This window comes from Eschrichtius robustus, chromosome 2 (genome assembly GCF_028021215.1).
Source record: "Eschrichtius robustus isolate mEscRob2 chromosome 2, mEscRob2.pri, whole genome shotgun sequence".
NCBI lineage: Eukaryota > Metazoa > Chordata > Mammalia > Artiodactyla > Eschrichtiidae > Eschrichtius > Eschrichtius robustus.
This window is the reverse complement of record NC_090825.1, coordinates 34,801,921-34,827,380: the sequence shown is the minus strand read 5'-3', so window position 1 is coordinate 34,827,380 and position 25,460 is coordinate 34,801,921. Positions and strand designations below refer to the sequence as shown.

Below are 25,460 nucleotides of genomic sequence, written 5' to 3'. Positions count from 1 at the left end.
CTTGGAACACTTGCCTCAACTCGGTTGTATGCTCTACCCTGGGACATCTCACCACTCTGTCCACACCAGTGAAGACATTGTCCTCAGCAATCAACGTAGTATAAACATATACATGCTCTCCACCTCAAGGTGAACAGGAAGTTTTCTTGGCTTACTGTGGAGAACTACATGTCATAGAATTTTGTTTTTATTTCTTTGGAAGAGAAGGGTCGTTGTAGTGATTTAACTTATTTATTTCTCTTCAACTGACTTTTGTCAGATTGACTGCTACCACTATCTTTCCTCTTTGTTAACCCATTGGCAGCCTGCTTCTTCAAATTTTAGTTGTTTGCATAGTTTCTCCATCCTGTCATTTGTGTTACCCTGCAATAGAGAAACTGGCCCAAGGTCTCTCATACAGCCCATGCATAGCCTCAGACTTTGCCATTCCAAGCAGGGGATTTGTGGTTAGGTTCTTCAGAGCCAAATAACAAACATTTTCCCCATGTATATGCTCAAAGATCTGAAAAATAAATGATCTGCAATCAGTGTCCTCTTTCCCTTGGTTTTGGCACACATTCTTCAACCATTTGGACTAAGGAGTTATTTTACATAACTAGCTAGCTTCACTGAACAATAAAGAGTCTTTTCTCCCATTTGTCCTTCTTTATGTTATTTTGCTACATTTAAGGGAGAAACAGTGTTTAAAACAGTTTCTCCTTGCTAATCCTTAGCAGAATTTGTTCCCTTAAGGTTTCAAAGGCACACAAGTAATGTACTCAGGGCCTTGATGTATAGCGTTACTCTTTGACTGATTCTTTTTCTGGTTTATTTTGATTAGCACCTAGGAAGTACTAATAAGGACTGCAATAGTAAACCTCTTCCTTACCAGACAGATATGCTTAGAACACTGGATGCTAGTGGTATCATAAACACAAATACCAACCAGGACACTGGAATTGCTTCACAGTTCTCAGATATAAGTTGGCTTATATCTGATTATAAGATTTTGAGACTCTGAGAATTGAGGGCAAAAGGTGTATCAAAAAAGGCTAATAGGAACAAGACCTGTGGATTTCAGCCAGGATTTCTCAACTTCGGCATTATTCATATTTGGACAAAATAATCCTTTATGTGGGGGAATGTCCTGTGGATTATAGGGAGTTTAGCAGTATGCCTGGCCTTTACCCACTAGATGCCAGTAGCAAAACTTTCGCCCATCTGTATCAGAAATGTCTCCAAACTTTGCCAAATGCCCACTGGTCAGGGGGTGGGGCATAATCACCCTCAGTTGAGAAGCACTGGTTTAAGAAAGAAGTAGAACTATGTTGCAGTTAAAATAGAGGTCGTCACTGGATTCACTGGGGAGCTCTGGAGCTGGGATGGCTCTTCAGAATTGCCCCACATCTGCTTCAATGAATATTAGAGAAGTGCCTCAGTTCTAAAAGGGAACCTGGTGGCATACTATAGCATCCTCTACATTGGTCAACCAGGACTCCTAAGCCTTGTTAAATACTTTTGAACATAAAAATACCTAGTAAGATGTTGATGTGGGATTTGACCATCATAAGTAAAGTGAGAGTTAAATAAAATAATGTATGTAAATGTTCTGGCATATGTGATATGCTAATTAATTTGTAACCATAATTATTTTGTTCACATATGTAATCTCCTAGCATAATTAAAATAAAACAAAATCAGGCAGATTTACACCATACTCTTAAGGTTACCTGACCCCTTTCTCTGGTTGCTTAGCAATGAAAGATAAAGGGACAAAGCTACCAGTGTGACCAAATACTAATTTACATGATTGGAATTTTAGCCCCAAGAAGTCTTTCAATAGTAGACATTGTCCTAATGTGAAAATGACAATAAACACTCCATAGCTGACCTTGCACTCATATTGAAACATGTTCCCAGATATAAATGCTACACTTCTCTCTTGTAGTGATAATTTATAATTAAAAGACATTTTCATTGAGTACAAGTTTTGCTTACGATTTAATAATTTTAGACTTTGACTTGCTGTGATGAATCAACAAATGCAGCAGAATAATGTGTTATCTTAATTATGTCAGGTTAGTGGGTAAAAAGCAGAGGTGACCTTGATGTGTTAAGGGGTATTTTATAAATGAAGTGACAAATGTGAAAACAATGTTTTCAGAATATTTCAAACAGCGATGAGTAGAATTCAGCAAAGGAGAATTGAGTGATGAGAGGACACAGAGGAACATAAGCAAGCTCTATTCAAAAAGACTGATTTTATGGTACTGAATCCATATACATATTAAGACTAGATACACTATACTGATTCTATCTGTATAGATACCAACTTGCAAACCATTCATTAGCATTAAGTGTAGTAATAAGAATATGGAGAATATTTTGTTAATAGATTGTTAAACCCTTTTCAGTATTATAATTTGGAACACAGCCATTAGAATGATTGGGTTGCTAAAATAATGTAAAAGTAATTTTGAAACAGTTTACTGTTTAAAAGAAAAAGTATCAGCAGTGTTAATGACAATGACTTAGAAAGTGGTTCACCATAAGCAAAACTTAAGAAATCAAGTTAACCACAAGTGAAATAGAAAATATCCAAGCACATTTTTGTACCATTAAACTCAACTTTAGCAATTAAAGTGTTTGTTATATCATATTAATTTGAATATTAGTTTGGGAGTTTCCTTTGATTAATTTGGGTATTTTGGTAAACATTTTTAGTGAAAACAACTTTAAACTTAACCAGACTATGTAATATGATTATTTCTCACAACTTAATGAACTCACATAGAACCCCCAAATTTGTCTAGAATTTTTTAAACTTTTTATTAAAGTATGACACACTTTTAATTTGCTTTGATTTTGAAGCAGTAAAAGGACTATAAGTAGTTTATTCTAAATTTTAAATATATGTTAGCATTATTACAATAAAAGTAATTCAAGACAAAGCTAGAGGTTCTTAAGAATGTCTTCCTTGAGAAATATTTAGTCTATATCTTACTCAATTTTGAGAATTTGAAAATTTTGAGATATTGAGTTGTGTTATATTGCCAATATTGAGGCTTGTGTCAAATTTAATGCTTATTTATGCTTGTTTTCCTGACAAAACTGTTCATAACTTTGAGATTTAGTTAAAAAAACCACCAACTCTGTGATGTTTTTCCTGACCTCCACACTACCACAGTTAACAACAATACAGTTAATCACTTCCTCTGCAAATGGCCTTTATTGCCCTTATCACATTCCGCTGTCCTTTTATTACCTTCTGACCTTACTTCCCAGAAAGTGAGATCCTTTAGAACACAGTCTGTAATTTATTCACTGGTGAATCCACAATCCCTGGCTCAGTCCCTGGCACAGGGCATTCAATAAATGTCCAGTGAACAAATTATTTAATTAATTCATGGAAAGGCAGGAGCAATTATCCTCATCAGTAATAAGACTCAAAAATCTGTAACATGCAATCACTTGGAAAATATCAGTGTTACACAGTTAGAGAGTAATATGTGGAGACCAGCCTGGCTATGGCATCCTGGAGAAAAGTGAGGACAGTTCATTGAGGGGACTTAGAGAATGTGAATCAGTCCACCAGCAAGTGTTCCCCAAACTGTCATCTCAACCTCTCCTCTTGGGGGATTATTTTTTTAGGGCAAGTCAGAGGAAAGTATCAGAGAGCGGTGCTGATAAAAGAACCAGCCCAAGAATGTCACTGAGCTTTGAATAAAGTGATTGCTAAAGAGCTGTCTGCTAAGGAACTGTACACAAAGCAACGGAAGAGACATGGACCCCTTCGGGGGTTGTTCGTAAGTCCCGATACCATGTCTGAAACTTTTATCAGCCAGGAATATAAGCTGAGGTCTTACCCAACTTTTCCTTCTCACCTTTGGAATCTGTCAGCATAGAATGTTATGCTTTGGTAACAAAGAACCACCAAACTCCAGCAGCCTAAACCAACAAACGTTTCTTTCTCACATGAATGTCCACCAGCTGGTGGTTTTGCTCTGCACCATCCTCATTCAAGACCCAGGCAAATGAAGCATCCCCTGTCTGGAACATGTTGGTTACCCTGGCAGACAGAGAGAGAAGCTCTGGAGAGTCAGGCAGCAGCAACTAAATGTTCCCCCTCAAAAGTGATACGTGTCATTTCTGTACATGACACACATTTTCCAAAACGAGTCAGTGGCCCCGCGTAACCACAAGGTGGCAGTCAGTGCCATCCTGCCCTGTGCCCAGAAGCTGGGGAGCCAGCACAAACTACCACACCCTAAGACGAACTCCTCCAGAGGCAGGCCTTGACAGATCTCCAGAATCTTGTCTAGGGGATTATCTTCTTTTCAATTAGGAAAAAAAAAATAACATCTTTTTAATCTTCTCTCATTTATTAGCCTCATGTTTGCCTTTAAAGAGATGAACTATACTCTGTACAGCCATTATGTGGGGTGAAAGAAAACAGACACAAAGATGACATACTGCATGATAACATTTATATAGTTCAAGAACGAGTAAACCTAATCAATGGTGACAGAACGCAGAGAGGTGGTTACTCGAGTTGCAATACTGACTGGGAAGAACACCTTCGAGGGGCTAAAAATGTTCTGTCTCTGCATATACATGCATACATAAAAGTTGATCAAGCTGTGCTATTAAGATTGAGCCATCAAATGTGTGTTACACCTAAAAAGAAATCCTTAAATGTACCACTTGGGCATTAATGAAAGCTGAGAAAAAATGTAAGATTCATTGAAATCCACCTCTGACCTGACACACTGTTTAAAAAAAAAAAAAAGAACTGCACCTGTAACTCAAATAAGAAGACATTTCACTCAGAATTCATGAGAAAGTGAAAATTGGAACACTTGGGATGTTTCCATAAATTCCATAAGCAGGCTTTTACTTAAGTGATTTCAAATCACCTCATCTTCATTATAAAGCTATATACAGTTGATACATTGAGTCAACTCTAAAGATATGATAATGTAGTAGAAAAGGAGATGCTTCCTGGAACAGGCTAATGCAAAAAGCTAGCTCATCAGGAACACCTGTCAATGGACATGAAGTTTTAAACAGAACTATTGATTCACAGGCAGAACTAAAAAAGCACATGCTGGGGGGACATAAAGTAATAGAGTTCTGGTTTTTTACTAGTGAGAGGAAATTATGTTTAATAATTCTTCATTATTATAGGAAACTTTATTCTATACAACACTACTTAATGAGGTCCTTGGAAATCCAGAATTTCATCTTGAGTTGTCTTTATAATTATTTAAGAAAATAAGCATCATGTTTGGAGACTAAGTCCTCCTGGAGAAATTCCACTAGTATAATAATTTTATAAAGAAATGTGTATTGTTCTAAACTAAATGTATTGTGCATATGGACAAAACTTTAGTCATTTTGACACCCTAAATAAAACTAGCTGGTTTCTTTAGATTGTTTAATAGTTTACAATCATCCATCTTAATGGTTCTCAAATTTGTTCAGATGGTAGAGAATTCATGGAGATCTTTTCAGAACACCATGATCTTTGTACCACACTTTGAAATCTGGACATTTAATTCACTTAAACAAATTAAAAACTACTTTCTTAGCCAAAAAAAAAAAAAAAATTATACACACACACAATATAAAGTAAAAATCATTGGTATAAAAACTTTGAAAAGAAAATGACTTAACAAATAAAATATGATGAACTGTTTCCAAGTTTTCCTACAAATATTTATTTCCTACTTATAATAATAATAAACAATATATAAATAATAAATTATATACATATATATTATATACTATAAGATAAACAATAAATTTATATATTATTATATAGTATAATAAATAATACTAAGTTAGGTAATTCAATAGCTAAATGTCACTAATAGACTAAAACCAGCTGTCACCAAAGGTTTTAATAAAATTTTAGGAGGGAAAAAAAATAGAAAAAGTCTATTGATTAAGATATTTTTTTCTAAAAAGTAAGAAAATTGATATTATTCAGCTTTAGCCTCAGAACATTTTGTTTCAACTTAGAGAATGCCAGGATTTCAAGAGCACATAGCTTGCTTGACTTCATTGTCAGTGATAAGAAATGGAAATCCTTTTTAGTTTTATTATAACTGCTGGAGTTTCCTTAGGATTCGATTTTATTTCAGCTCCTTTACTGCAAGGGAGACAGGAGAGAATTGGAAAGTGTTTACATATAAGGGCTATATCAAGAAATACCACAGGACAATGACCTCCAACTTTCTTTTTTTCCCTTGTACTACTAGAAAGAATTTTGGCAAACTGTGTAACTCTTTGCACATTTTTAACTTAAAAACTATTATATTTTATCATAAGCTTAAATACTTGTAAACAATATAACTTCTGGTATATTTAAATATTGACATGTAAATACAATTGTTACAGTCTTTCTTCTAAATATGTCCAAAAGGATAAACATCATTGTCCATTTTAATTAAATATTTGACTTAGCTCTTCTTTACAAGCAGAAATTTTACACTCCTTCCTTTTCTGCTTGAAACTGTGTTTCTATTCCACTTTTCCCCATAGAATTTTACCCTAATCCAATCTATTGTTATATTTGAAATTCTTTTGTTAATCAGTCTATCTTGCTTTTGGGGCACAAAAATCTGTATATAAATTAAAATGCTGTTTTAAAATTTATTAAGACCATAAAGCTGTATTAAAATATTTCTTCTTAACTCATTTATTATTACAATTATCAGTAAACAATCAGTATGACTTACACACTGATAATTATTAGATATAGAAAAGTAAAACTTTATTGAAAATATAAGCTAGTGGGTATAGTTGTTTTTTGCAACTGGTTCACTATGGATAAATATTGCTTATTTCTAGGATGAGACAGAGTGTAACAGACACTCCATGCCTATTACACATTTTTGATAGACATAATTGCTGAGAAATTATATGAATAGAAATGGAAGAAGTTTTGTGTACCAATGTCACTCAATTCTTTGAACTCCTTCCAAGTTATATGGTAAAAATCACATTCTGATTATATTAGTAAACTGTCACACTCATCCATCATCAAAAGTTATTTTCGATGATCTCTTGTCTGACACTCAATGTGTGCTCCTCAGTATCATTGAGAGAAGAATTGGCCTGAATTGCAAAGGAATTTGTTACACAGTCAAGAGAGCAATGTATTTGTCAACTTCCGGAAAGTATGCCCAGATGGACTTATCAAGACCAAAATGACTGTTAATTGTATCCTTTACTCTTTTACCCAGAAGCAACTTATTCAAACTGATAAACTCAAAAAGAGTTGGAAAAAATTCAAAATATTGCTATCTTCAATACATCTTAGCCAATATAATTTTTTAGTTACTTATTTTTATTTTATCATGAGTTTTACATATATTTTTGTCAAAATGTTAGCACTATAAATTTAACTTCTTCAAGTTGTGGAAAATGTCTGTCATATAACCTAATTAGCACAGTCATCCTACTGCCTCTTTCCTTGACTGTTCAAAGTTCTTATAATTTGGGTTTTCTATCAATACGTGAAAACAGGTATAGAGTACGGGAGGAAAACAAAAATTTATTGAATTACATTGTATGCAAGGCATTGTATTAAGAGATATGAACTATTCCTTAAATCTCATCTCATTTACCACCTCCTAGTTCACTATGTTCCAGCCTGAAAGACCACCTCACAGTTCCTCGAATATGCAAAGCAGACAATGCCCCTGTCCCTGTTCTAGAATGTTTTCTTACCATTAAGATACTTACTCAAATATGCCTTATCTAATATGGTACCTCACCACTCACTGTGTTCTTACTCTGCTTCACTTTTCTCTTTGAACTTATGGCCATTCGATATATTATATATTTATTTGCTTGTAGCTTGACTCCACCCTCAGCAGCATTTAAGATCCATGAGAGTAAACACTTTTGTTATTCTCTGCTGTGTTCCCAGGACCAAGACCAGTGCTTGACACATAGTAGGACCTCAATAGATATCAGGTGCTTAAGTAAAAAAATGAATGGGAGTCTCTCTGACCTCAATTAACAGTAAAATATTAAAAGAAATAAAGGTAAACTAGCAGAGTTACTAATAGAAATAGTCGATTTTGCCAAGTATGGACACTTTAAAAATTGCTACCCAATAGTGACTCATTGCCTAAAACAAAGGAATCTTTAACACTGAAACCCAGTGGACTCTAGCAATCCCACTCCTGGGTATATATCTGGAGAAAACCATGGTTCAAAAGGATACATGCACCCCAACGTTCATTGCAGCACAGTTTACAATAGCCAAGACATGGAAGCAACCTAAATGTCCATCAACAGTTGAATGGATAAAGATGTGGTACATATATGCAATGGACTATTACTCAGCCACTAAAAAGAATGAAATAATGCCATTTGTAGTGACATGGACCGACCTGGAGATTATCATACAAAGTGAAGTAAGTCAGACAGAGAAAGACAAATATCACATGATACTGCTTATGTGCAGAATCTAAAAATAATGACAAAAATGAACTTATTTACAAAACAGAAATAGATTCACAGACTTAGAGAACAAACTTATGGTTACCAGGGGGAAGCGTGGGGATAGATTGGGAGGCTGGGATTGACATATACACACTGCTATATTTAAAATAGATAACCAACAAGGACCTACTTATAGCACAGGGAACTCTGCTCAGTATTCTGTAATAACCTAAATGGGAGAAGAATTTGAAAAAGAATAGATACATGTGTATGTATAACTGAATCACTTTGCTGTATACCTGAAACTAACACAACATTGTTAATCAACTATACTCCAATATAAAATAAAAAGTTAAAATAAATTTTAAAAAATAAAAATAAATAAAAATAATCCATTACATCAGAAACAAATGAGTATATTTAACTGTTCTAGAAATTCACTATATTTTTCTATTTTCTTATTTCATACTAGTGGAAACTTCAGCAAGGAAATCATTACTCCAAACATATTGGCTGTCAACACTTATCTGAGCCATGCCAGAATGTTATCTTATTCACACTTAATCTTGAGAAACTTTATGATAAACTGCTTCAGCTAAGGCACTGGTGGTTGATAACTGGATAAAAACACTAAAATATATTTGAAAGCAAAAAAATAATAATTTGGGTGATTGATTTATGATGAAATTGGAAAATATCTAATGGCTTTCTAGAAAGAACTTCTAAGCTAAAGGAAAGAGGGAGTATATTCTGTTGGTGGACTTTTGGGCCTCAGAAACTGAATCATGAGAAGGAAATCATTTTTCAGAGCATCCTTCAAATTACCTTCATAAAAGAGTGAGTGTTCACAGATGAACCTAAAAGAAATTATACATTTCCCCTGACACAGTATCTGAGATTTGGGGCAAGTCTGATACAGGACTTGCTAATTACTGCCTCTTCCCCATCCTATCTCATTGCGTGTTCCCATTTACATGTAATATCCTAAGTGTCATGTTATGCTTTGCCTCCTTGCCTTTCTTGTTTGTTTGTTTTTAGTCTTGTGCTATATAGTCCATATATTCTTTGATATCTTTTAGCTCCAGTAACTTGGAAGGTAAACATGCTGTTTTACTTGTAAGTCTTACAATCAAATCACTAGTCTCTAATTATTAATGTCAAGAATGAAAAACAGCCTTTATTTGCTCTTTCAATGATAGACAAAATAATTAGCATATCTATACCATCTTTAACACCCATATCCTCTCTTTAGTGTTGTTTTGTTTTTTGTTTATAATCTGGAATGTTTTTATTATTATCTGTGATTATTTTTAAGCGTTATCATAATTTCAAAAAGTATGTTTGTTTCATTTTGTAAACACACAACAGTTGTTTATACTTTGTTTATTTAAAGAGTTTCAGGGCTAAACATCAGGTCCTTTCCTATCATGATATAGATGATGAGTTTTTATTTAGATGTATCTCTTGTTTGACTGAGTTTGTCTTCAAGTGATTCTTATGGTTAGGGGAACCTAGAGGAATGGTCCCTGTCTTGACCCTTCTCATCACTGGCACCAACTAACTCTAACCCCTCCAAAGTAGGAAGTCTTAAAGGAGTAGGCCAGCATTTCCTCATTTCCTGCAAAGGCTGTAACACCTCACTACTTTCTTAGGAAGTTTAAGAGTCTTTGGTGGCTTCTTTAATCTGATCTCATCCATCCTCTATCTACTAGAAATCCACTGACATTACATTCATGGCATACCATTGTTACTACTCCCTACTCTTGTTATTTATTTATTATTTCAATAAGTTTTGGAGAAGGAGCAGGTTTTGGGAAAGGAAGATTTGATCACATCACTGCTTTGTTTCAAACATCCTAGCTAACTCCTCACCTATAGAGTAACATTCAGATTCCATAGGAGAAAGATCCTTCATTCTCTGGCCCAGTCCACCTGAATCTTGTACCTGAGCAAGTACCCCATTCACTTCACCCTACTCCTGGCCCTGTTCCTATGTATAGATAAAAACAAAGCAAGACTTTTTTTCTTAAACTGGTTTAGTCAGAATTAATCCAAAATTAAAAGCATCCCTTATTTTACTTATTTTGTTTTGGTTTTGGTATTTTATTTAGTGCTAAAAATCTGAATGAAAAATCAACTCAGAGCCAGTAAACACATCAATAGCAACCAAACATGGAAACATGTCATGTAAATAAATACAGGACAATTATCTATGAAATAGCTGTCTTTGTATTTCAACAAATATCAGAGAACAAGCCTCCTAAGCAAAGCCATCTACAGTTTGAGCCAACAAACACCTTGGAAAAAATTTACCAGTGCTTTTGGCTATGGGTATTACTCCTCAGATGTTAATAAACATGCAGAACCAAGTTGACCAAGAATATCATTCACTAGCAATCATCAGGGATCTCTCAGCAACTCCTCAGTCACTCACAACTGTTTGACTATGTTGACTGCCAGGTCAAATATTTTTCTAGCTCGAAAATCTAATGAAGAACATCTTTTTATAGTTTATTCTTAATTCTCCTCTGTTTATTGCTTATTACAAACAGTCTTATGAGTTCCTATGACATTTATACATAGAATAACTGTTAAACCTAAATTAAATTTCTCAAAACATATTACTGTGTCTAATGAGGTCAGCTTCTCTGATCTTTGTTAGGCTTTCTTCCAAACTAACTTCAAACTACACTCAACCTGCTAGACACATTTGATCATGAGTTGCTTCACAGCAAAGAGTAGATATGTTTATTTGATCTAATTAACTAGGATAAAATGATAAGCCTGTAGTACCTTGGGATATTTGCTGTAGATTTCATAAAATATGTATAGAAATTACCCTGCACACACAAAAAAACTGTTTAACTGAAGCAATCTCTGAGCTTTTTAAAATTTGGTCAAATAAATCAAGAATAATTGAGATAATATTTTCTCTTTTGAGCAATGGTAAATCAAGATAATTTCCATTATCTAGTTTATGCTAATCATTTGACATAGCTCTTATTAGCAGTGAGCTGAATGCTTCTGTCTGTAATTAATCTAAGCTTTTGATACTTGGCACAATAAAATGACTGGTTTTGCATTTATACACACCTTAGCCTTTTCAATTTAAAAGACATGTAAATACAAATTATTAACCACTTTTACCAAGAGATGAAATTGAGTTACTACTAATTTTATGTGCACGTTTCTATCAAGCATAAAAGAAGTGGTCAGCCTTCATTTCTAGCTAATTTAACAGAGTCATTAGATGACAAATGTCTTTTTTCATTAGAATGTGAGAATTAAAAAAAAATACATTAGCTGACAGAGCCGTGCTATTACTAAAAGTATTAGAAATAAGATTACTGCTTTAAAAATAAGTAAAATGGGTTTTTCAGGTAAAGAGCTCTGATGATAGTATCCCTAGGATAATAATCAAAAGATGTTTCTAAATTTCTAGGCACATTTAAAACATGTCTTTTCTTTGGTACACTTCTTGAGAGCAAGATTTTTTTTTTTTTTTTTTTTTTTGGCCAGAGTCCCGTGGTTTCTATTGTCTCTTACAGGGGAGGAGATGACTTTTGTTAGGTAGAGTAAGTACTGTCTGCAACTCACCAACATTAGCCAGTTTTGACAATGGGGAGAAGAAAGTAACTGTGCTCCTCCTCCTTCCCTTAGTGAACCTCTCCTCCATCTCCTTGGCTTGTTTTCCAGAGTCTCCCAAACCTCTTAATTTTAAAGCCTTTTGGGACAGCCTCAGACTTCTTTAGCTACAGTCACTCTCTTGGTGATTTCATTCAGGCTTGCGGTTTGAGATATACCCTCTTTTTGCTAATGTTCCTAAATTCTTATCTCAAGTCCAGACCTTGCTCCCCAAACTCCAGACTCATATATCCAACTGCTGCTTTGACATCTCTATTTGGATGTCCAATAGCATGCCAAACTTGACATGTTCAAAACTGAACTCCTCCTCTTCCTCCACAGAGGCCTTTGCCCTAGCTGTTCCCTTTGCTGGAAAACCCTCCCCTCCCCCAGAGAACTGCCTGGATAACCTCCTCACCTCCTACAGTCTTTGTTTAAATACTGCCGCCCTAAGGCGTCCTGCCCTGCCCTGACTGCTGTATTTAATACTGCAACCTGATCCTTTCTCTGATCCTCGACACCCTGATCCTCCTGACCCTCCTCTACCTTTTTCGCCCACAGCACTGTAACCTACTATTTGGTTTCCCTATTCATTTTATATTCCCCCACTCAGATATAAGACCCTTGAGGGCACCATCTTTTCCTCTTTTGTCCATGGTGGAAATACACACATAATAGTGCCTAGCACATAGTAGTTACTCAGTAATTATTTATTGAATGAATGAATGGCAATAAACAGACATATCCCTGTATCCCAGTGCATAGGGTTAGTCATATATGAATTTATAACATTAAAAAATCTGTCTCATTGCTCCTCCACAGTGCACCATCTTTTCCTGTCTGCATACCTCATTCTTTCATTTATCGACTTCTCTTCCCTTCTCCTTTCTTCCCTTCCCTTGTCAAGTGTCCAGTGCTCTTTTGCTGCCCCTTGGTTTCTAATCAGGAAACTCTACTATGAAAAGCAGAATAACAGAGGTGAAGAGCCCTGTTTGAATCTCTGTTTCTCTAATTACTCTTTCTGTGCATTTGTGCTCATTACTATTGTGCAGGAAATTCAGAAGACATCATCTGGATGCTAACTGAGATCAAAACTATATCTTCAACTTGTCCAGGCCTAATTGCATTGTTGAGCACATAAAGAAGCTTGAAAATAAGGGTCACCCTGTGTGTATGTGTGTGTGTGTGTGCATATTATAAAACACAATGTTATCATACAGGAATAAGAGATTATTCACTGTGATGTATATCCTAACAAGTTCTTAGAGTTACAGGAAATGTAGTCATTTGGATGTTATAATATAGGATACTATGATTGTACAATGTTGGATTTCCCAAGTCAATCAGAGTTTGACAGGTATAAATCCTACGAGTTAAGGTATAGCAGAATTGACCAATTTTGTCAGATTAAGAACATTATCACACAGCATCCTGGATCCAAGGCACCTCTTAAAATAAATGAAACCTCAACTTGTGTCCCATTTCTTGCTGCTAGCATGTGAATGAGAGTTTCTTTATTTTGTTTTTTATTTTATTTTATTTTTTAACATCTTTATTGGAGTATAATTGCTTTACAATGGTGTCTTAGTTTCTGCTTTATAATGAAGTGAATCAGTTATACATATACATATGTCCCTATATCTCTTCCCTCTTGCATCTCCCTCCCTCCCACCCTCCCTATCCCACCCCTCTAGGTGGTCACAAACCACTGAGCTGATCTCCCTGTGCTATGCAGCTGCTTCCCACTAGCTATCTATTTTACGTTTGGTAGCGTATATGTGTCCATGCCGCTCTCTCACTTTGTCCCAGCTTACCCTTCCCCCTCTCCGTGTCCTCAAGTCCATTCTCTAGTAGATCTGTGTCTTTATTCCCGTTTTGCCCCTAGGTTCTTCATGACCTTTTTTTTTTTTTTTAGATCCATATATATGTGTTAGCATACGGTATTTGTTTTTCTCTTTCTGACTTACTTCACTCTGTATGACAGACTCTAAGTCCATCCACCTCACTACAAATAACTCAATTTCGTTTCTTTTTATGACTGAGTAATATTCCATTGTATATACGTGCCACATCTTCTTTATCCATTCATCTGTCGACAGGCACTTAGGTTGCTTCCATGTCCTGGCTATTGTAAATAGAGCTGCAATGAACATTGTGGTACATGACTCTTTTTGAATTATGGTTTTCTCAGGGTATATGCCCAGTAGTGGGATTGCTGGGTCATATGGTAGTTCTATTTTTAGTTTTTTAAGGAACCTCCATACTGTTCTCCATAGTGGCTGTATCAATTTACATTCCCACCAACAGTGCAAGAGGGTTCCCAAATGAGAGTTTCTTAATTGCTGTCTCATCTCCCTCCTCAGTCAGGACTAGGAGGATCACAAGTTCAAATGTCATTCTAGATTCATGTTGGATTCAGCTGTTTATTGGCTGAAATTATTTGAGTGGTCAAAGCTTTCCCATTATTTCATAAAATCTAAAGGAGGACTGATCAGTCCAGTCAATACTAGACAATATTAGACTTCTTTTGTTTGTTTTTCCTTGCATATCAACTTTGATGGTGTGATACTGGTGGGGTGGCAGTAGAGTGCAAGTTTGTAAAGGTTCCAGTTAGGCATGTCCTCTCAGCCTCCTAGTGTCTTTAATTGTATTGAGGAATCCAGACATAGGAGGGCCAAAGTGGGTCTTCTAAAGCATAAGGCCCCAGGTTGCCCTAGGCTGAGGACAATACTGCCTGTATGACCCTAATATAAAATTAGCACAACCCTGGATTGCTTTGTCATCTTGAACAAGATCAATCATTCAGCCATGAAACTGAATAGCAGGTCCAAAGATATTCACTCACTAATTGCTTTATTATGTTTACCACCTGTTGCCAATATGTATTCATCTGATAGGCCCACTGACTAGAAAAACCTGAAGCCAGGGCAAGAGTTCCTCAGCAGAGATCATAACTGTACCTAACACAGTACCTATTCCTACTCTTTCCTCATCTCCCTTCATCTCTCACCATCTTAGATCCACACATCATGTATCTTAGGCAAATACCTTTGATTAGTTACTGATATCCTCACACACCAATTCTCATGATATTTTCCAGATATGCCTCTTAGAATATCTAAAGGAAAACCAGTCCTTAACTTCTTCATGAATTAAACTTGCTAAAAGCATAAGCAATTAATTTCACATTTGTGTATGAAATTACTTAACCGTTCATTCTGGGAAAAGCATTAAAAAATTGAAACTGTAGAGTTTATTCACTCTGATTCTTTTTTCTTTAAAAATTAATTATTCTGTGCATAGGTAGTAATTAACCTATCTCATTCATTAACCTGTGCATAGGTAGTAATTAACCTGATCTCACTCATAATTAATCTCAATCTCATTCTTATGTCCTGTCCTTTGGGCAGTGAGATTATTTGCAAACCTCCATCTTTGAGAAATTGACTGCCATATTTTTCTCCTTTGCTGAGAGATAAGTTCCTCTTAAGATAGAAGTTGAAGAGATAAAAGTTTTGCTTTGGGAAACTTGGAAATATGGAAGTCAGTTGAATGAAAGCAAGAATAAAGAAGTCAGAAGGGGCTTCCCTGGTGGTGCAGTGGTTGAGACTCTGCCTGCCTAATGCAGGGGACACGGGTTCGAGCCCTGGTCTGAGAAGATCCCACATGCCGCGGAGCAACTAGGCCCGTGAGCCACAATTACTGAGCCTGCGTGTCTGGAGCCTGTGCTCCGCAACAAGAGAGGCTGTGATAGTGAGAGGCCCACGCACCACGATGAAGAGTGGCCCTCACTTGCTGCAACTGGAGAAAGCCCTCGCACAGAAACGAAGACCCAACACAGCCATAAATAAATAAATAAATAAAATTAAAAAAAAAAAAAAGAAGTCAGAAGAACATTCATTGAACAAATACATATTTTTATTATGTTCCAGTTTCTCTTCTAAATACTGGTGACAGAGCAGTAAACAAATGAGACCAAAATACCAGCACTTACACTTAAGCGGGAGAAACTGATGATGAAAACACATGCACAGCAAGTTATTCAGAATTCAAAACGTGTATAGGTAATGGAAGAAAACAAAGCAGGGACAGGGGACAGAGTGTGTAGTCAGGGAGGTATATTAGTGTTCTACTGCTGCATAACAAATTATCAAAAACTTAGGAGCTTGAAACTACATCCATCACCCAGGCACAGCTTAGGAAAGTCCTCTGCTCAGTATCTCACAAAGCTGCGATCAAGGAGTTGGCCAGAGCTGAGGTCTCATCTGACACTTGGGGTCCTCTTCAAGTTCAGAATTCTCCCAGGTTGGCAGAATTCAGTTCCTTGCAGCTGGAGAACTCAGGGTAGGTTGCTTCTTCACAGTCAGCAGAATCAAATGACGATAGAGGAATAAGATTAGCTTTTCTATATTACCCTCTTCCTCCCAAATATTCCCCAGACCCAAGACGTATCAGAGCACCACCCTGGAAAGATGAAATTCTTTACTCAACGATCAGGTATATCTCAAAAAGAATTACAATATGGAAAGAAAAAAAAATGCTTGTAACTTTATCTACCTGTGATAGAAGTAGCTTACTGGCCTGTATTTTAGTTTCTTGCTTATACCTCTGTCTCCTCTTTATCTCTTTCAACCCCTTTTTCCTGTTCTCCAGTCTAGTATCTCACTTCTATCCTGTGCAAACTCCAACTTTCCCCACCCAAGAAGGTGGTCCTGACCCCTCCTTGAGCCATTTTATATGTTATAACTTGAGAGCTTCATGTCAGGGTGAGATGCAAACAGAGGCTACTCAAAGGCTGTTGGTAGATGTATAAATTTCTATTCAATTTTCCCACAATAAATTGTTGTGGCTGATTTTCTCCCTGTTTCAGTTGAGAAGTAAGCACACTTATCTAAGCCAGGAGTCAGCAAACCACTGTTCTTTAAAGGGCCAGACAGTAAACATTTTTGTCTGTACAGGCCATATGGTCTCTGCACTGTGTTCCAATAAATTTTATTCACTAAAATAGGTGACAGACGAGTATAGTTTACTGACACCTCATCAAAGCATTATTTTCTTCTCAGTAACATAGACTAATCTCATATTCTAATGTCCTCTTTCTCCTGTAGACATAACTTTGCTCTTATACTTTGCCCCTACATACCCACCAGAAGACAAGCAAGGAACACATGAAATAGCATCATTATACCAAGGCGGACTTGATTATTTCATAGATCTGGCTCTCACCCCAAAGTCTCTGCTTAGATTTATTTGTTATATGGCACTGTTTCAGTTTATTCTGCCAAACAGACAGCAAATATTTGCCAAGTTCTTATGATGTGCGTATCATTATGGGGAACTTTGAGAAAGAAAAATGCAATATATGTCTCCTCAATGAGTTTATAAATTAATTGGTGAGGTACACACACAAATTAAATAACAGTACAAACTGTAATTCAAGAAGTATGATAAGGCAATATTGGATTAAATGTCCATATAGTGGCACAAAAAATAAATGCAAAGAGTTCAGAGGAAGGTTGTGTAGGTTGTCAATGAAGACTGAGGGAGAAAGGACTTTACACTGGATATAAAGAATTAATAGAATCTAGGGACTTCCCTGGTGGTCCAGTGGTAAAGAATACGCCTTCCAATGCAGGAGACACCAGTTCAATCCCTGGTCGGGGAATTAAGATCCCACATGCTGTGGGACAACTAAGCCCATGCGCCACAACTACTGGGCCTGTGCGTCAACTAGAGAGAAGCCCACGTGCCGCAACAAAGAGCCTGCGCACTGCAACTAAGACACGACACAGCCAAAAATATAAATAAATAAATAAATATTAAAAAAAGAATTAATAGAATTTAGAAAAATAGACTGTGGGGTTTTCCAATAAATTTGAGGAACCAGTAAGGTCACAACGTAAGCAAAGAATGCACGTACATATTCAGACAACAGTAAGCCAACCCAACTGAAGAAAAGCGTTTGTGTGTGTAGCACAGCAGCATTTGTCACAGTTCTTTTGACTGCAAGGGAGACATAACCCAACTCCAATGGGGGACTGATGAATTCTGTTAACTATAAACTCAGTGGCAGAAGTTGCTTCTTCAGACACGATTAGGACTACAGGCTGGTGTTATTATTTCAGGGCTCTCTGTCATTCTCCATCTCTCCACTTTGCTCCTCTCTGTGGTCTGACTTCAATCTGTAAATTCGCTATCTATGCCTGATGGCAAAAATGGCCACTGACATTACCATATTCATAAACACTTAGCTTAGAAAGTCCATGGAAAGAAAGTACTTCTTTCTCACAGCACCTGAATGTCAATTCAGGGAAGAATAATTGGCTTAATATAGATCTTGTACCCAAATGAACTAACTACTGTACCCAGAGGGGTGAGGCTGTTATAATTTCTTCTGCCCTCAGCAGGTGCCCACATCCTGTGATGTCTGTGGAGAAGAGGTACACAGGAATTGGAGGGGGGTTATCCTCAAAAGTAACAGAAATGCTATAAAATAGCAGATTACCTTATAAAAATTGATCTCAACCTTTTCCATGGGTTTATTAGCGCAAAATATTTGAGGTGTATGCTACATCTAATACTATACATACCATCTATGAACTATAAAACTCAATCCTAGTATGACAATTTCTAGGAAGATGTCTGAAACTCTGAAAAGTCCCTTAAGATATTCAGCTATGTGGTCCTACAATGTGGGTTCACGCTCTCCTCCTCTCTCCACAGCGCCAAATCACTATTATAGGGAAATAAAGCTGGGAAGACATTCAAATTCAGACAATGGATCTGAAAGTACAGTAAGTCCCCTACATACAAACGAGTTCCGTTCCAACAGCGCGTTTGTAAGTCCAACAAAGTTAGCCTAGGTACCCAACTAACACAATCGGCCATATAGTACTGTTAGTTATAGTACCCAACTAACACAATTGGCTATATACTATCGGCTATAGTAATAGGTTTATAATACTTTTCACAAAAATAATACATGAAAAACAAACAAAAACAAAAAATAAAGAAAACATTGTTAATCTTACAGTACAGTACCTTGAAAAGTACAGTAGTACAGTACAACAGTTGGCATACAGGGGCTGGAATCGAGTGAACAGGCAAGAAGAGTTACTGACTGGAGGAGGGAGAGGAGGTGGGAGATGGTAGAGCTGAAGGATCGTCAGCAATAGGAGACGGAGGGCAAGGTGCAATTTCACTCACACCTGACGTTGATGGCACAGATTCTGGTTCCTTGCTGGATTCAATTCTGTCTACCCTCTTGAAAAAACAATCCAGTGATGTCTGGGTAGTAGTACTTTTTTTCTCGTCATAGATGACACGGAAGAACCGGATTGCATTCTGAATGGCTGCTGCAAACTTTGTGTACCGTTCTACATTTGGGTCCTCTTCCTCAAAAACTAAGTGCCTCCTCAAATAAAGAAAATTCCCTTGCCATTTCCTGCATCGTGAATCTCTTTGGTTCCTCAGTTACTTCTTCTTCCTCTTGTCTCTCTTCGTCCTTTCTCTGTGCCACAGCTTTTTTCTCATCAGCACTGCTTTTATGCTTGCTTCTGGACATCCTGGGCTTGAAATAAAGATACTGCACTACTGTACTATATACAGTATTGTACTGTAAAGTACACAAAAGCACAACCACTTGTAGGTGATGCACACATGTGACAATATGTGCCAGACACGTGAACTAACTTACATAATTGGACATGCCAATGCACATTTGCATCTTTGAAAGTTTGGAACTTGAAGGTTTATATGTAGGGCACTTACTGTATAGATAAGAAGATCGAAGTTTGTTATATTTATACTTGATGTTGGCAGTTACTTGGATACCATTATGGAAATTGACATCTATATTTCATTTTTTAAATCCGGTATTTGTTTTTAATTATCTACTTGCAAAATAATCTGAGTCTTGTTTGCTTCCTTATGTTCTTCTCATGGAGAAACTAAAAGTACAATATCCAAATAACCTGAGCTTCTCTCCTCTCCCTCATCCACACACTCCCATACCATTCACTGTTTAGCTATCCCATCCCAATGGCCCAAAACATTCTGGGGGGTGTCAGAAGACTGTGTGGTTTTATTCCCCAGCTACCCCCATGCTTTTCTGTGTGGGTAAACAAAACAATCTAAGCTCACTGAGGAATACTGAAGGATGTGACTAATCATATGTGTAAGATTTGCTGTCAGGGACAACCGTAGGATGTACTGATGAAGAATTATGAAAAACAGTATGTCAGAAAAATATCTGATAAAGAATTATGAAAAAAACAATGTCAGAGTAAACATGATAAAGAATTATGAACTACAGGACGTCAGAGTAAACTCAATGTAACTGCTGAGGCAAATTGAATACTAGCTGATTGTTACTAAAAGTAGGATTATGTGTAAAAGCTATAGCTTTAATTCTTTATAAACAGAGCTAACCCTTTTGCCATGTAAGATTAACCAAGATGGCGGAGTAGAAGGACGTGCTCTCACTCCCTCTTGCGAGAGCACCAGAATCACAACTGGCTGCTGGACAATCATTGACAGGAAGACCCTGGACTTCACCAAGGAGGATACCCCACGTCCAAGGACAGAGGAGAAGCCACAGTGAGATGGTAGGAGGGGCGCAATCAGAGTAAAATCAAATCCCATAACTGCTGGGTGGGTGACTCACAGACTGGCGAACACGTATACCACAGAAGTCCACCCACTGGAGTGAAGGTTCTGAGCCCCACGTCAGGCTTCCCAACCTGGGGGTCCGGCAACGGGAGGAGGAATTCCTAGAGAATCAGACTTTGAAGCCTAGTGGGAATTGATTGCAGGACTTCGACAGGACTGGGGGAAACAGAGACCCCACTCTTGGACGGCACACACAAAGTAATGTGTGCATCGGGACCCAGGGGAAGGAGCAGTGACCCTGGGGGAGACTGAACCAGACCTACCTGCTGGTGTTGGGGGGTCTCCTGCAGAGGCGGGGGGTGGCTCTGTTTCACTGTGGGGACAAGGACTCTGGCAGCGGAGGTTCTGGGAAGTGCTCCTTGGCGTGAGCCCTCCCATAGTCTGCCATAAACCCCACCAAAGAGCCCAGGTAGGCTCCAGTGTTGGGCTGCCTCAGGCAAAACAACCAACAGGGAGGGAACACAGCCCCACCCATCAACAGTCAAGTGGATTAAAGATTCACTGAGCTCTGACCGCCACAGCAACAGTCAGCTCTACCTACCACCAGAGCATCCCATCAAGCCTCTTAGATAGCCTCAACCACCAGAGGGCAGACAGCAGAAGCAAGAAAAACTACAATCCTGCAGACTGTGGACCAAAAACCACAGTTACAGAAAGATAGACAAGATGAAAAGGCAGAGGGCTATGTACCAGATGAAGGAACAAGAAAAAACCCCAGAAAAACAACTAAATGAAGTGGAGATAGGCAACCTTCCAGAAAAAGAATTCAGAATAATGATAGTGAAGATGATCCAGGGCCTCGGAATAAGAATGGAGGCAAAGATTGAGAAGATGCAAGAAATGTTTAACAAAGACCTAGAAGAATTAAAGAACAAACAAACAGAGATGACCAATACAATAACTGAAATGAAAACTACACTAGAAGGAATCAATAGCAGAATAACTGAGGCAGAAGAACGGATAAGTGACCTGGAAGACAGAATGGTGGAATTCACTGCTGTGGAACAGACTAAAGAAAAAAGAATGAAAAGAAATGAAGACGGCCTAAGAGACCTCTGGGACAACATTAAACACAACAACATTCGCATTATAGGGGTCCCAGAAGGAGAAGAGAGAGAGAAAGGACCAGAGAAAATATTTGAAGAGATTATAGTCGAAAACTTCCCTAACATGGGAAAGGAAATAGCCACCCAAGTCCAGGAAGCATAGAGAGTCCCATACAGGATAAACCTAAGGAGAAACACGCTGAGACACATAGTAATCAAAGTGGCAAAAATTAAAGACAAAGAAAAATTATTGAAAGCAGCAAGGGAAAAACGACAAATAACATACAGGGGAACTCCCATAAGGTTAACAGCTGATTTCTCAGCAGAAACTCTGCAAGCCAGAAGGGAGTGGCATGATATACTTAAAGTGATGAAAGGGAAGAACCTACAACCAAGATTACTCTACCCGGCAAGGATCTCATTTAGATTTGATGGAGAAATCAAAAGCTTTACAGACAAGCAAAAGCTAAGAGAATTCAGCACCACCAAACCAGCTCTACAACAAATGCTAAAGGAACTTCTCTAAGTGTGAAACACAAGAGAAGAAAAGGACCTACAAAAACAAACCCAAAACAATTAAGAAAATGGTCATAGGAACATACATATCGATAATTACCTTAAACGTGAATGGATTAAATGCCCCAACCAAAAGACATAGACTGGCTGAATGGATACAAACACAAGACCCATATATATGCTGTCTACAAGAGACCCACTTTAGACCTAGGGACACATACAGACTGAAAGTGAGGGGATGGAAAAAGATATTGCATGCAAAAGGAAATCAAAAGAAAGCTGGAGTAGCTATACTTATATCAGATAAAATAGACTTTAAAATAAAGAATGTTACAAGAGACAAGGAAGGACACTACATAATGATCAAGGGATCAATCCAAGAAGAAGATATAACAATTATAAATATATATGCACCCAACATAGGAGCACCTCAATACATAAGGCAACTGCTAACAGCTATAAAAGAGGAAATCGACAGTAACACAATCATAGTGGGGGACTTTAACACCTCACTTACACCAATGGACAGATCATCCAAAATGAAAATAAATAAGGAAACAGAAGCTTTAAATGACACAATAGACCAGATAGATTTAATTGATATTTATAGGACATTCCACCCCAAAACAGCAGATTACACGTTCTTCTCAAGTGCGCATGGAACATTCTCCAGGATAGATCACATCTTGGGTCACAAATCAAGCCTCAGTAAATTTAAGAAAATTGAAATCATATCAAGCATCTTTTCTGACCACAACGCTATGAGATTAGAAATGAATTACAGGGAAAAAAACGTAAAAAAGACAAACACATGGAGGCTAAACAATATGTTACTAAATAACCAAGAGATCACTGAAGAAATCAAAGAGGAAATCAAAAAATACCTAGAGACAAATGACAATGAAAACACGACGACCCAAAACCTATGGGATGCAGCAAAAGCAGTTCTAAGAGGGAAGTTTATAGCTATACAAGCCTACCTCAAGAAACAAGAAAAATCTCAAGTAAACAATCTAACCTTACACCTAAAGAAACTAGAGAAAGAAGAACAAACAAAACCCAAAGTTAGCAGAAGGAAAGAAATCATAAAGATCAGAGCAGAAATAAATGAAATAGAAACAAAGAAAACAATAGCAAAGATCAATAAAACTAAAAGTTGGTTCTTTGAGAAGATAAACAAAATTGATAAGCCATTAGCCAGACTCATCAAGAAAAAGAGGGAGAGGACTCAAATCAATAAAATCAGAAATGAAAAAGGAGAAGTTACAACAGACACCGCAGAAATACAAAGCATCCTAAGAGACTACTACAAGCAACTTTATGCCAATAAAATGGACAACCTGGAAGAAATGGACAAATTCTTAGAAAGGTATAACCTTCCAAGACTGAACCAGGAAGAAATAGAAAATATGAACAGACCAATCACAAGCACTGAAATTGAAACTGTGATTAAAACTCTTCCAACAAACAAAAGTCCAGGACCAGACGGCTTCACAGGTGAATTCTATCAAACATTTAGAGAAGAGCTAACACCTATCCTTCTCAAACTCTTCCAAAAAATTGCAGAGGAAGGAACACTCCCAAACTCATTCTATGAGGCCACCATCACCCTGATACCAAAACCAGACAAAGACACTACAAAAAAAGAAAATTACAGACCAATATCACTGATGAATATAGATGCAAAAATCCTCAACAAAATACTAGCAAACAGAATCCAACAACACATTAAAAGGATCATACACCACGATCAAGTGGGATTTATCCCAGGGATGCAAGGATTCTTCAATATACGCAAATCAATCAATGTGATACACCATATTAACAAATTGAAGTATAAAAACCATATGATCATCTCAATAGATGCAGAAAAAGCTTTTGACAAAATTCAACACCCATTTATGATAAAAACTCTCCAGAAAGTGGGCATAGAGGGAACCTAACTCAACATAATAAAGGCCATATATGACAAACCCACAGCAAACATCATTTTCAATGGTGAAAAACTGAAAGCATTTCCTCTAAGATCAGGAACGAGACAAGGATGTCTACTCTCACCACTATTATTCAACATAGTTCTGGAAGTCCTAGCCACAGCAATCAGAGAAGAAAAAGAAATAAAAGGAATACAAATTGGAAAAGAAGAAGTAAAACTGTCACTGTTTGCGGATGACATGATACTATACATAGAGAATCCTAAAACTGCCACCAGAAAACTGCTAGAGCTAATTAATGAATATGGTAAAGTTGCAGGATACAAAATTAATGCACAGAAATCTCTTGCATTCCTATACACTAATGATGAAAAATCTGAAAGAGAAATTATGGAAACACTCCCATTTACCATTGCAACAAAAAGAATAAAATACCTAGGAATAAACCTACCTAGGGAGACAAAAGACCTGTATGCAGAAAACTATAAGACACTGATGAAAGAAATTAAAGATGATACCAACAGATGGAGAGATATACCATGTTCTTGGATTGGAAGAATCAACATTGTGAAAATGACTATACTACCCAAAGCAATCTACAGATTCAATGCAATCCCTATCAAATTACCAATGGCATTTTTTACGGAGCTAGAACAAATCATCTTAAAATTTGTATGGAGACACAAAAGACCCCAAATAGCCAAAGCAGTCTTGAGGGAAAAAAACGGAGCTGGAGGAATCAGACTCCCTGACTTCAGACTATACTACAAAGCTACAGTAATCAAGACAATATGGTACTGGCACAAAAACAGAAACATAGATCAATGGAACAAGATAGAAAGCCCAGAGATTAACCCACGCACCTATGGTCAACTAATCTGTGACAAAGGAGGCAAAGATATACAATGGAGAAAAGACAGTCTCTTCAATAAGTGGTGCTGGGAAAACTGGACAGCTACATGTAAAAGAATGAAATTAGAATACTCCCTAACACCATACACAAAAATAAACTCAAGATGGATTAGAGACCTAAATATAAGACTGGACACTATAAAACTCTTAGAGGAAAACATAGGAAGAACACTCTTTGACATAAATCACAGCAAGATCTTTTTTGATCCACCTCCTAGAGTAATGGAAAGAAAAACAAAAATAAACAAGTGGGACCTAATGAAACTTCAAAGCTTTTGCACAGCAAAGGAAACCATAAACAAGACAAAAAGACATCCCT

At 37.1% G+C, this 25,460-nt stretch overlaps 1 protein-coding gene across 3 annotated transcripts in view; it reads right to left on the bottom strand.

Moving 5' to 3' along the window:
- Positions 1-16,249: 16,249 nt before the first annotated feature.
- Positions 16,250-25,460, bottom strand: part of FBXO4 (F-box protein 4) — a 117,531-nt gene continuing 108,320 nt past the window's right edge. For 2 of the 3 annotated variants that reach the window (XR_011072210.1, XR_011072212.1), the window contains one exon: positions 16,386-16,418. The gene's annotated coding sequence lies outside the window, so the exon portion shown is untranslated. Of the gene's footprint in view, positions 16,419-25,460 lie in introns of all 3 variants that reach the window. The other variant, XR_011072211.1, reaches the window with a different exon arrangement.